The sequence below is a fragment of the Lepisosteus platostomus genome, unplaced genomic scaffold (genome assembly GCF_059453375.1).
Source record: "Lepisosteus platostomus isolate fLepPlt1 unplaced genomic scaffold, fLepPlt1.hap1 Scaffold_104_H1, whole genome shotgun sequence".
In the NCBI taxonomy this organism is placed as follows: domain Eukaryota; kingdom Metazoa; phylum Chordata; class Actinopteri; order Semionotiformes; family Lepisosteidae; genus Lepisosteus; species Lepisosteus platostomus.
Genome location: NW_028291485.1, coordinates 104,088 through 118,012, shown reverse-complemented (window position 1 = coordinate 118,012; position 13,925 = coordinate 104,088). Strand labels below are relative to the sequence as shown.

Sequence of the window (13,925 nt, the reverse complement as noted above, 5' to 3'; positions counted from 1 at the left end):
TCCTTGGGTGGCCTCTGTCAGCTACTTGCAATAATACAAAGGAATGGTTGATCCATCTGAGGAAACCCCAGTCTCAGCACCTGTAAGAGAACTTGTTTCAAATTATTACAGGAGGCTTTTGCTGCGGGAACCAAGGCAATCTTGTCCTTGTACTGCACTCCCCCCTTAAGCAGATCTGTTAAGAGTTGTGCTCACCCTGTAAAAAAACATTGCACCCAGGCCCTGTTAAAATTTCACAATGCTAGACACAAAAGGGCCTTATCATAACTGCTTCTATTAGACACTCTAAAGCTGAAGCAACTCAGACTTGTGGGTTTCCTCGTCAGGGGAAGCACTCAGAATACCATCAACATACTGAGTGATCACAGCCAGTTGAAGCTACGTGATACCCTGTTCTGCATAGTCATTCTTTGTACTGCATAATATTCCAACCCAATAGATCTGGAATAAAACCACCCATTAAAATCTGGTACTCGGCAAGTAAAACTTGCTGTCCCAATACTCCTATGGCCTCCTGCCATCTTCCCATATACATTGCTCTATAGTACACTGTTGAACAGAGGAGTGAAACAAGCAGGACAGTAGTGCTCCAGTATCCCCTAACAGAGAAACCAACACTCCATTAACAGTACATTTTTATCCACTGGACTGGGACAGACTTAGGGAGGCTACAAGGGATTTACAGGATCTAATCGTTAGGTAAACAGATTTTCTCACAAGACGTTATTCTCCCCAGTCTCGATTCTAAACCTACAGCGTTTCAGCATGTCTGGTTTCGAGACATTCGAATAAAACCAAATTGTTTCCATTATTGCAACTAATTGTATAAAAATACAAAAACTGTTTAACTACTTTTACGTCCACCTGTACTGTACTTATACGTTTCAGACGCTCTTATATTTTCCAATCTCCTTAAGTTGATTTTCGTCAAGTCTCTTTAGTTACGTCTCTAGCCAGTCCCGCTGGCTAAACACACTCACACAGTCATTTAGTAGACCAAAACTCACAGTTACACACATACATGCCGGCACACAAATTCATAAAACACACATACACATCGAGAATATATTTTTCTCTTCGTAATACAATGTGCTGTATTCTTGTTTTACTTCTACATGAATCCTTTTAATTCCTGAAGCGCACTCCAGGTTCGCTGCATTTCTAATTTCGGGTGCGGTACTTTAGCCCACCGGTCAATATCTTAAGGTTTTGGATTTGATCGTATGGGGGAAATCAGGGAAGGTAGGTGCGATTGCAGACCCCCTCGACGGGGTGCGAGACAGTATTAGAGTGGCGCTGTCATCAACGGCGCCAGCCCCTGCTACATCAAGTCCTTTCCCACTTCGAGTGAGAGTACAGATCTGCGGGCGCCCTCCCTCTAACAGGGGAGACCCTGATCAGACCCCCCTTCTCCATATGGCCACTGAGGGAATTGATCCCAATTATTTTCGTTTCCTGCCTGTTTGTTCCCCTGTGGGAGAGCAGGATATAACTTAGTCGCTGGCTGCAGCACATTAACCAGTGCAGCGTGACCAGGAGTTAATTCCTAATTCGTTTCTCATTCTCCTGTACTGCCTCTTTTAGCTTTTTTTTTTTTTCCTATACTCTTTCGTAGCGAGTAAAGTATATTTTCTTCCGGGTTTTATTTTCCCCGTAAACACACTTTTAAGTCACATCCCAATTTCTTTTTTTTTTCTCATGTATCTGCCACCACTGGTGCCGGCATCACCATCCCCAGAACGCCAGCATCGCTGCTTTTGCCCCGGGGTGGACTTACGCACTGAGCTCAATCAGGGCGATTCTCGGGTCTCAACGTCCCCCAAATCCTGCCACTTAATGCCCCGCTCCCCACTATGAGGTGCGCCCATGCCAGTGTCGCGCGTGTGTATATGTATTTCACAAACAAGGAAAACACCAAAAACATACATACATATATCTCCTCCACTCCTGCTTCCTTTAAAACAAAAAAAAACCACGCCACGCCAGAAACCACGCCACTCCAATCTGTGCACGATCAAGGCGTAGCTAATCTCAGGACCCCGGGCGTAATTAAAGCCCACACCAATCCTGGATTATACGTGCATTTAATGCACCACTCAGCTCCAGAACCCCGGGCGCAATTAAGGCCCACACCGATCCCGAGCCACAGAACTCCGGGTGCAATTAAGACCCAAACCAGTTCTGACCTTCAGAACTCCGGGTGCAATTAAGACCCACACCAGTCCTGAACTACGTGCATTTAATGCACCACTTGCTCTAGAACCCCGGGCGCAATTAAGGCCCACACCGATTCTGAGCCTCAGAACTCCGGGTGCAATTAAGACCCAAACCAGTTCTGACCTTCAGAACTCCGGGTGCAATTAAGACCCACACCAGTCCTGAACTTCACGGTAAGGGTCCAAAACCCGTTCAAAACTCCACGCGCAATTAAGGCATACACCAGCTTCGAACGCCTGTACACAATACCGCGGAACCCCTGCCAGACCAAATTCTGGGCTTACAGCAAACAACCCATTACATACACCGGTGCCTTCCCCGGGCCAGAGGAATTCAGAAACTCACGTTTACTCCGTCATCTCGGGCGATTCTCGCAGGGAGCAGAGATTTCCCAATCGGTCAGAGAGAGTCGGGACTTTTAAATAAAAGAGGAGTCCTTACCTCTTAGTTATGTGCGCGCTGACCGTCTCTCCTGCCGATGGGAAGTTCTGCGCCTTCTGGAGCATCCGCCGACTACGCCAAATTTGTTGTAACAGAAGAAATAAGGTTCTTGATCCCGAGATGAAGTAAAACAGATGAGTTTATTGCATGCAAGGAACAATAAAGCCGAAGTCTTGTTTCCCGCAAGAAACAACAAAACCGAAGTATTGTTCCCCGTACTGTTACAAACTTTTGGGTTATATACAGTTTTCTTCTCCGTTTCTGACGTCACTCGGTCTGATGGTAAAGAGGGGGGTTCATGGTATTTGGCCAGTTTATGATGTTCTGGGCAAATGGTCAGTTTAACATTACACCCAGGGGGGTTCCTAGCTGGCATCTGCAATCCTTATCAGTTAACCCCCTTTCCTGCCATAAACCCCTGCTTGTGACTTGGAAGTCTAAACCCCCTACAGAAAAGATTAAATTCAAACCCCCGTCTTCACATCTTTCTTCAAAGATAAATACAAAACTTAAGCTTCTTTATAAAGCATAAGCAATCATTTATTACATCGCTTCTTGAATTAAATCTTTTGACAAGAGGTAAGACTTCTGTTACATTTAAACCCATGTTTAGCTGTGTTTTTTAGATTTAACTGAACCAATTTCTGTGTGTGATAATGTCCTTGAATTCTGACAACATCACACTAAATTACATGATATAAAACAGCTAATGTTTCTAGAGATAAAGTTTCTGAGATGCTTCTAATTACTTTTTATTACCAGGGACAGTTTAATTCACCTTGTACAGTACTGTAAGACCAAGATACTTTTTTTAAAAGTTATTTAACATTTTATAGAACTTTGTCTACTATGGCAACATGATGTGCTTGGTGAAACTTGGAAAAATACTGCTTGGCCACTTATCTTAAGATAAAGATAGGATAAAGGTTTATCTTTTGCACCTACCTGACCCCCAGGGAAGGCCAATGCTTTCTAAGTTGATGGTTCCCTACAGTAGACTGTACTTTAATTTCAAAGGTAATGTATATTGACCCAAATCAGTTTTGGAATCCAATCTACTGACGAGATGGAGCACATCCTTTTTTCAGGATTTTAGCATCATACGTTTGGTATATTTAGTCCCTAATGCTGAAAGAAATGATCATAGAACATTTGGACACTTTGTGGGCTTGAAATACAAAGCAAATCATGTTCTATGGTACAAGATAAATACAAAACTTAAGCTTTTATTTTAATTAGATTTGTTTATAAAGCATAAGCAATCATTTATTACATTAATATATGTGAAAATAACATTTTAGCATCATACGTTTAGTATATTTAGTCCCTAATGCTGAAAGAAATGATCATAGAACATGACATCTAACCTTACCTGCGGTGTTTTTAATCCCTATTGCTCAATGCACGGTGAAAGCATTCCATACATGTGTCTTGAGAATGAGGAATGGGCCCCTGAGACAGTCATTTGCCTGTTTCACAAACAGGGACCTGGACCTGGACCTAGACCTGGCCCGTACAGGGCTCAAACCCGCGACCTTGGCGTTATTAGCACCACGCTCTAACCAACTGAGCTAACCGGCCTCACGACAGTGCTCCTCTCTGTGCTGCAAAAAATCAAACTCAGGGAATTTCTTTTGTCCTCCTTTGAATAGAAAGCCGTGTAATTCAGTGTACGGGCTTTCTCGTGCAGTTTCATGGTTCTTGTAACCCAAATCCTACACTGGCCTGAAGTGCCCCCCCATTTCACAGCATTTTTCAGCTGATTTAAAATGTACCTAAAGGAGAAGCATTATTGAAGACCATCAATTACCAAGAGCTTTTGTCAAAGGTTTTGGTGGTCATTTTGAATGACCACAGAGCGCTGTGACCTCGGTTTTACATCTCATCCAAAAGACAGCGCCCTTTTACAACACAGCGTCTCCGTCACTATACTGGGGCATTGGGACCCACACAGACCTCAGGGTGAGCGCCCCCCCGCCGGCACCATTAACACCGCTTCCAGCTGGAAGCTTTGTTTTTCCCTGTAGCTCATCCTCATCCAGGTACTGACCTGGCTCACACCTGCTTAGCTTCAGTGGGTTTTCAGTTGCGAGTTGCAAGGGGATGCAAGTGATGGAGCCGCTCGCTGCAAAAGCCACTGCATTGGCCGGGAATCGAACCCGAGCCTCCCGCGTGGCAGGCGAGAATTCTACCACTGAACCACCAATGCTCAGTGCCTGGGCCTTCAAAAAAGACGCTTTTTTGGTGCTCTGTGCAAAACGCGTCGACATCTGCTTCCAGCTGCAAAATGCCATTTGCGGACGCTGAAGAACTTATTTCCAAGGCAGCGGGTACAAGCGATTGGGCGTTTTAAAACCACCAGGAACAGCAAAGAGGCGCGCTTCTTTGCTTGTGCCGAAACACACCGACTGAAGGCGGACAACGTAGTCGGCAGGATTGGAACCTGTGCGGGGAGACCCCAATGGATTTCTAGTCCATCGCCTTAACCACTCAGCCACGACTACAGCAAGCCCCACTGCCGCTGCGTTCTTGCTACAATCTTACCTGGATCGCGAGGCGCCGGCGGAAGCCTATTTCAAAGTCGTTCTCCGTTTCAAAAAAACATTTCCAAAATACAAGCCTTGCAGACAGACACGCCTCAGAGGACTTAAGGGTGGCTTCATGTCGGAATGATAAAGTCTCCCCGTCCGGACATGAAAATGCCACTTTGTTACACACAAAAAAAGAATCAACAACAGAGAAATGCCCACAAGCATTTGAAAAGCCGCACCACGTCGCACTTGAAATAGCTCTTACATTAGTGGTAGACACAGGAATCGCCTTTTTATTTACGCTCTTACCAACGCGATGGAAAGCAAAACAAAGCAAAGCAGAGCAAAACAAAACGAACAAACGAAAACCCTCAGGTCCCGCACTTGCATATAACGCTGTTACGTGCCCAAGCGGTATTGTACGTCATCCTAGCACTGCACCCCGGATCGTACGGTATATGAGAACGAGTACACGCCACGAATCGTCTCGAATCACTCCCTACAGCTGTAAGGCGCCTTGAAGCGTGCACCCCCAACATTCTTCTTTGCGCATCTGTGAAAGGTAAACTCTTGAGCAAACTCTGAACCAGCTCTAAGGAAACTAATCCGATTAGACGTTACTTTGACTCATCCTTTAAGGGACCCTTGTTAATTGGAGAAATCAATGATTTCGAATGAATTCTGTATGCGTTAAAAGACAGCTATACACAGAAAACATGCAGGACACTGCTCATGATGTTTCCCGAGCCGAAACACAGTGCGTTTTTCCAAGCCATTTGACAAAGCCCGCCCACTGAAAACTGCAGCAGATCGTGTAAAGGCGTTCAACTTTGTAACTACTGCACGCACAGGAAGCAGAATAAATTCCTCTTTTCAAACTGTCAAAGGTTTGCTGCAGGACATCGCACAATCTCTTTTGAACGGGGACAAACGATTTCTTATGGGGCGCAGTAAGTACAGACGTTTATAAAGCTCCACTCATGCTGACGATGCAGCATGAAGAAGCGCAACCTAACGTTTGACAGACAAAAGCCGGGCGCCGCTACGAGCAATATGAAATCAAACTGACAGCACACGGCGTTTCGCGCTGACTCAAAAGTGATCTCGACAGACGATGTTCTCTGCATAACGCTGAAAGAGCTAAAGAGCGTTTCTGTTGAGACGTAACCCATTGGGCAAAAGACGTATAATATACGTCCATTAAACGCATATCTTAGACGTCTAAATGTGGTCTACAATTCGTCTAGAATGAAATTCTAATATACGTCTAAAGTTAAACGTCAATTATACGTCTATATTTAGACGTTCATTATACATAAATGGTTGGAGTTCTATTATACGGATAAATTTAGAGGACTATTATACATATATGGTTGGAGTTCCGGATAACTTTAGAGGTCTATTATACGTATATGGTTAGAGGTCTATTATACGTATAACTTTAGAGGTCTATTATACGTATATGGTTAGAGGTCTATTATAGGGATAACATTAGAGGTCTATTATACGTATATGGGTAGAGGTCTATTATACATCAAAGATAGATTTTATAGGTGTAGAAACAAGTAAAACAAGCCAATGATTAGGTTTAGAAATGTATTCTGAAAATACACATTCACACCTGAAACATATGTATTTCAAATTATACATTGTATACAATCAATCAACAATCAACATATGGGCAATAATCATAAAAACACAACTAGTCTTAAACTTCAGCTACAAATTCTGGTAACATGGCAATATACAGTATAGTAATGACAAACACAAAACTAATTACATTAACACACTAACTCAAAACCACATTTTGATTCAAATATACATTTTAAAATGTACAACTTCTATATTTCCAAGAAAAAAATATTACATAAAATATAAAATATTACAATGGAAGTTAAGACGATTTTTGTCCACTATTTGCAAACCCTGTCTAATTGTCCTAACAGTTAGAACCAAAAACCTATTATTTTCAGAGTCCAGATCTCTTGGCCCCCTGCCTTGCATATGCATTCTTCAAGTAACACATTGCGTGCTCCTTTGTAGGGTGGGACTTCAGCACCGCAGCTAGGAGAAAATTATATAATATTACTTCCCAAATAAATGATGATTAATATCTTCTTTAGTATAATCTAAAAAATGAACGGTTTACTAAGCTCAAAGCTGAAATAAATGTATAAAATTTGGCTTGCATCATAGCAGTTGAGCAATAAAGTCTGTCCTAATTAAAGAGTACCCAAAGTTTGAAAGTACAACATAGAATAAGAATAAGAGAAACGGCAAAACGATTTTGTGTCATCTTCCCCATTCACACTATTTTATGTGCCATTTTTTTGCTTATTCACATACTATTTTAATCAAAATAATATTAAGAAAGATCTGTATGTATTCAGATAGTATTATTATTGTTCATACTTACTCGTCAAAAGAGGATTGCTGAGATATTTGCGGATATACTTCTACGTTTGAAAAACGTGTCCAAAATGGTGACCAACGAATACTAGCAATGCATTGTGGTATATAACCGGAAAATATGCTGGGTTCGATATTTTCTCAACGTATGCGTTTATTAATGTTGTCGATATTATGGTTGAAATTTAACATTGATAATACATCGCTGCTATGAGCTGATGTGCAATTTTAACGCATGCAATAAGTAAGGATCGGTCACTGTTGTATGGTATTATATATAATGACATTATGGAATAGGATGGGGACAGGCCTGGCATCACGGGGGGAGGGGGGAATGTCGCCCCTTCAGTTTTGGGCAAAAAGTTTTACCTAACTTAATTTGCACCCTAAAAAAATAGTTGTACTTTGTCAATGGTCAGACAACACTAAATGACACGAACAGTCACTCAGTCTGTTTGATGGGCAGGAGGGCTATCCGTCCAGGAACTGCACATATTATTGAGTGTCAACATTACGATCCTGTTTGCTCAGGTGGACCGATTCCTTGCAGTAGTTTATCATTATACTTAAAATCGTTATATAACTAGAACTAGTTATAGCAGTCTGTGCTTTCTGTTGGTTTTACAACATTTTTTTCTTAACGATTCAGAACGTCCATGTAGCTGCAAAAATGAACGCTTATGGTACTTTTCGCTCCAGGCAATACAAACCTTGAGAGTGACGAAAAATGTGAAACTGAACTTCATCGCAAATACCAGATTGCTAGTCGTTATCTTCTATCATGAAGCACTAATCAATGGCATAGCTGCGAGATTTCATTTGGGTAGCTGCACCGTACAGCTCCGTTTCAACCGAAATATCACTCCCCCCTCAGAATTTCAGACGCCCCCCTACAGATTTTTCCTCGGGCACCGCGCACTGATGGGGGACTTTTGTCAAGAAAATAAAAATAGAAACTCTATAGGCACTCAAACATTTTACTGTTTTTTTTCAGGCAGGTGGCAAGACCCCCTCAGCAAAACCCTTGTATGCCAAGCTGTGGGCATTGATTCGTCGAATATACGTATATTTACGGCGAAATTACGGCTATACGTATATATACGTCGCCTCGACGTATAATCAACGTCGAATTGCAACCGTAAAATCGACGACATGAATAAACGCATATATAACGTCGAAAAAACATCTAACACAGTGCCTGAGGCTTTTTACTGTATGTATCGTGTGTGCCGCAACTAGGAGTATACGGCACTCTGCACAGTGTACGAAGTAAATTATTTTCGCAGTAATTAATTTATTATATTTACTATATTTATTATACACGTGTAAATTAAATGCTGCGAAAATAATTTACTTCGTACACTGTGCAGAGTGCCGTATACTCCTAGTTGCGGCACACACGATACATACAGTAAAAAGCCCCAGGCACTGTGTTAGATGTGTTTTCGACGTTATATATGCGTTTGTTAATGTCGTCAATTTTACGGTTGCAATTCGACGTTGATTATACTTCGAGGCGACGTATATATACGTATAGCCGTAATTTCACCGTAAATATACGTATATTCGACGAATCAATGCCCACTGGGAACAAGCTCGCTTCTTTCTACCATGATGTCACCATGACCAAATCTGTCTTTAAACACCTTGCTCAGTCTCTAACGAGACTGTCAAAAATTGCTTTCGCCGATTGTATTGCAAACCGGCGGAAGCGGGGTATTGGAGAAGTTTTCACTAGCAATAATCCCGCCTCGGCTAAACCTCACAGGCTACGATACTGCCACTGCGCAAAGCTGACGGTTGCCAGGCAACCGCGGGGATCCTATGGAAATCGTTATCAATCGTCTCATGGCATGTCGTTGCTGTAACGCTTCATATTTGTCGTCTTCTTCTAGCTTGAGGTTTTGAAGAATTTCATGACAGACAAGGGCTCCGTTGGGAACAAAGAAACCCGTTGATTCTTTTCAGCAGCAGAAATACAACCTTTTAAATACAAGATGACAGAACAATGACGAAGGGCATGCCGGGAGGAACTCATGCACTACAGAGGAAAGGGGGCGGGCACGTACAGTTCACATTCAAGCCACAAGTACTCTTCTCGGATGTTGCACAAACAAATCCTAACGTCTTGAAAGCATTGCGGCATGTTTGTGTCCCACTTCCCGTGGCTGCAGGATGACTGACACGAACGGACAAACACAATCTGTGGCGTTTAGCGTGACATAGTCTTGCAGGCATCGTGCTGTCTCACTGCAATACTATACCGCTGGAGGAAACAGTCCATCTGGCCATGAAACTCATTTGAACGTCTAGCTACAGCAACTAACAATATCATGATTTATTCAGGATGTGTGGAATCAGCACGTCCCGGAGACAGCTTCCGAAATCATGAGCATTCTCTGGTGGTAGGGGCGTTCAAGATGGTGCTCAGGTGGGAGGTAAAGTTTAGTGGTTGAGGATTTTTTTTGAGTTTTTCATGACCTGAATGTTAATTTTTGCTTTTTTTGACTACAGAAAAATAAGGACTTAACACTACTTGTTTAAACTTCAGTTATAATTGAAAGAAAAAAAAACGATTTTTTTTAGGTTTAAGAATTTCGATATGAGTAACACTGGGAAAAGAAAAGAGAGTGCTGGGTCTTCGAAGGAGAAGTCTAAGAAACCTCAATCGTATATGTATAGCACTACAAGAAAATTGATGGCAACTAAAGGGAAAAGTGAAGCAGCTGGAGGGGACGTGGAAAGAGTGCTTGAGATGGGCTCGTACGCGAGCGTTCGCAGCCCAAGTGAGACTCAGCTGCCAGAGGAAGAGCCGGAGTCCCTGCCCAGCACACCTGTGAAAACCCCGGCAGCCAAGAGAGGAAGGGGCGACCTGACGCTGGAGGAGCTCCAGACCAACATCTTCAACATGATGGCACAGAGCATGGGTGAGCTGAAGGAAATGATTTGATCTAATACAGTCGCAATCGAAAGTCTTAAAAAGTCCATGGACTGTGTGTTTAAAGAGGTTGAAGACTTAAAGAGTGAAGTAAAAGTTCTTAAACAAGTAAATACCAAACAAGAAAAGCATATTAAAGAACTTGAATTGAAAGTGAACGATGTAGATAGATACCGTCGATGATGGAATTTAAAATTATTTGGAGTTAAAGAGGAACGTGATAAGGACCTTGTTGCAACAGTGAAGGGTATCTGTAAAAGGACCCTGCCGGACCAGGAGGACGTAATATCGGCCATTGACTTTGTTCACAGGCTCGGGAGAGCGAACATGTCTGGGCAAGTGCGCCCCAGATCGATTATAATACAGTTCACCAAGAGGACGGCAAGGGACATGCTGTGGCGAGCGGCGAGGGGGAATGAGTATTTGAATGGGAACAAACTGAGGTTTGCAGAGGACCTGTCTGCCGCGGACAGGAGCACCAGGAACCAGCTGTGGCCCCAGGTTGAAGCTGCCAGAAGAGAGGGGAGGAGAGCCTACTTTGTGGGAGCGAGGGCCTTTGTGGACGGGAAGGAGATTTGCTCCCAGTGACTGCTCAGTTAATGATTATGTTTGGTTATATTTGTTATACCAGTATATACTAGTGTTTCTTTAGTGTTAGTTTGGAATGGTGTAGTTAAGTGTTAAGGACTGTTATAGTTCTGGTTCTTTGAAAAACTCAATAGTTTAGACAGTCTTAGAGTTAGTTATTTGCTTTTGTGTATGTCTTTTTCATGAATGCCAGAGGTACTCGAAATGTTGTTAAAAGAAAAACTGTGTGCTGAGTTTTATTTTTTACAGGAAACGCATGCATGTTGAAACTAAAGTTTATAAATAATTGAGAAATATTAAAGCAAGGAAAATATGATACGTGTAAAATATACAATTTGATCACATAATTACTTAATTACCTCTGGTAGTTAAATGCTTTTTTCTGCTGCGTTTTTTTTCTCTTGTACATGACTCTGATCCTCTTGTTGTATTTGTATTTGTAAATTCTGTTTAATAAAAAAAAATTAAAAAAAGCATTCTCTGGTGGTGTCCTGCAGGCTTCCTGTGGGTGTGCGTTGGTGGTATAGTGGTGAGCATAGCTGCCTTCCAAGCAATTGACCCGGGTTCGATTCCCGGCCAACGCAGTGGCGAATGTTTTCAAATGCTGTCATGAGCCTTGGATTGTGACTAGCGAAGCCTTTTGAAAGAGCTAAAGCACTGAAAAACGGAATTGAGGGAGAATCTTACAGGGGATTCTGAGCGGTGTCTGCATACACGCAGTCCGATACGGGTGCTGAAAGCTTGAGCTACTCTCAATGTCATGCTGGCTTTCCCCGGAGTAAATCTGTTACATTGAAAGAATGCTTCTCGCAGGTTCAAAAAGGGACCCTTGTTAATTGGAGAAATCAATGATTTCGAATGAATTCTGTATGCGTTAAAAGACAGCTATACACAGAAAACATGCAGGACACTGCTCATGATGTTTCCCGAGCCGAAACACAGTGCGTTTTTTCAAGCCATCTGACAAAGCCCGCCCACTGAAAACTGCAGCAGATCGTGTAAAGACGTTCAACTTTGTAACTACTGCACGCACAGGAAGCAGAATAAATTCCTCTTTTCAAACTGTCAAAGGTTTGCTTTACGAACGCCGCAGGACATCGCACAATCTCTTTTGAACAGGGACAAACGATTTCTTATGGGGCGCATAAGAAATTATTAAGAAATGACAGCAGTTACTGTCACTGCTCGATACCGACGTTGGCCTACTATACCATGTTCAGCCACTGCTAGAAAATGTACGGCTCTAGCACCGGAGCAAACAACAGGAGGGCCGATGTCGAACAGGCACACGTGTCAGACATGGAGAGCGATGAGAATGGGATTCAAACCCATGCCTGCAGAGCACAATGGATTAGCAGTCCATCACCTTAACCACTCAGCCACCTTGTCGACGAAACTAGGCTGTCCGGACATGGGTTGGCGCGCTCCAGATGATCTTTTTCTTTTTTTCCCCACGTACTCGAGGGTCATTTTCCTGTTCCACATGTGATTTCAACATTTTCCTTGGGAGATGTCAAGCCAGCAAGCCACTGCTGTGGTTCAGTGGCCAGTGTGGAGTTCAGTGGCCCTGTTGTACACAGAAAGCACATTGAGCTCCTTGGACATGAAAAGTTCCAGATAAAAGCCATTTGTCATCCTTTCTCTTGGTGTCGATGTTGCTATTGTATGTAAAGGTGGCAACTTGCTCAGCGAGCAGGCGGAGCACACACCGAATGCAGATGTGTCTGAGTGGTGTGTCCAAGTGGCTGCAAAAGGACAGCACTCCTGGGGCGCCGTGGCTTAGTTGGTTAAAGCGCCTGTCTAGTAAACAGGAGATCCCCGCCTACGGCTAGACTTAATTAAATGCAAGTATTCATTTCCTGTCTTTAACGCGACTTGTTTTTCTTAAAATGGATGCAACTTGCAAAACATGAAATACAAGCCTTGCTAATCAGCGCTAGCGGCTGGCAAAAAAAAGGAGTCAGCTATTTTTTTTTCTTTAACCTTAACCCTGCTAACGGAGAAGAGTTAAATGACCGAGTCTATGCAGCTTAAACGGTGCGCAAGTCGGGTTCTTAGCTGAAAGGGTGGTAAATCACGCTCACCCCAGTCCTTAATCTTTTAAAGAGGATACAAAATTGAACCTAGTCGCCACATCACATACATCCTGTTAAATGATAAAAAGGTAACATCTATCCTCGCTCCAGAGTAAATCTCACGTTGAGGGCATCTTTTTTTTCACTTTACCGTGAGTCGGGCTCGGCTGCACAGAGGAGAGAGCAGAGCAATGAGGTCACAGGGACAGGGGAGTCACACGCTGGCTGTTTGAATACGCGGAAGATCACTGAGGGATCCACAGTATGTGGACCCTCCGTTCGCCATCAGTCCACACTCCGGACTCTGAATCCTGCCATCCGAGTTAAGATCTCGGCGGAACCTGAGGCGCAGTTCCTTCTTAAAACGTAATCTGGTGAGCATTTCTAGAATCGCACTTGTATAGATGCAGCCTTTAATGTGTTGCTAGGTTAAAATTGATGACTTCTTGTATTTCAGTAGGCAACTGCCCTCTTGATTTTGGATTTAATTTCTTTATTACAGGGGCGCTTTTATGAAGACAGAGTCATGTTCAGGTACTTTGCTTGATGGAGGAAGCTCATTTCGGACTCTGTGATCTGCTCACCTGGAAAGGTCTGCTGTACTACTACAAGAGAGAAGTAGGGTCTGGAAGAAGGGACAATTTTATGATGCTTTGGAAGATAGTTTTTTTTTTCTTATACTGAAAATGAAAAGTAGTTGTTTCTATATGGACTCAGTCTTTGGAA

At 42.9% G+C, this 13,925-nt stretch overlaps 3 non-coding genes across 3 annotated transcripts; 1 reads left to right on the top strand and 2 right to left on the bottom strand.

Annotated features, from left to right (window-relative positions):
• Nucleotides 1-4,796: 4,796 nt before the first annotated feature.
• Nucleotides 4,797-4,867, bottom strand: trnag-gcc (transfer RNA glycine (anticodon GCC)). Its single transcript has one exon. It is a non-coding gene; the product is annotated as a tRNA-Gly (tRNA).
• A 4,386-nt stretch (nt 4,868-9,253) lies between these two features.
• LOC148637930 (U4 spliceosomal RNA) lies at nt 9,254-9,393 on the bottom strand. The gene has a single exon (XR_015931159.1). It is a non-coding gene; the product is annotated as a U4 spliceosomal RNA (small nuclear RNA).
• Nucleotides 9,394-11,636: 2,243 nt separating this feature from the next.
• On the top strand, nt 11,637-11,708 carry trnag-ucc (transfer RNA glycine (anticodon UCC)). The gene has a single exon. It is a non-coding gene; the product is annotated as a tRNA-Gly (tRNA).
• The last annotated feature ends 2,217 nt before the right edge of the window (nt 11,709-13,925 follow it).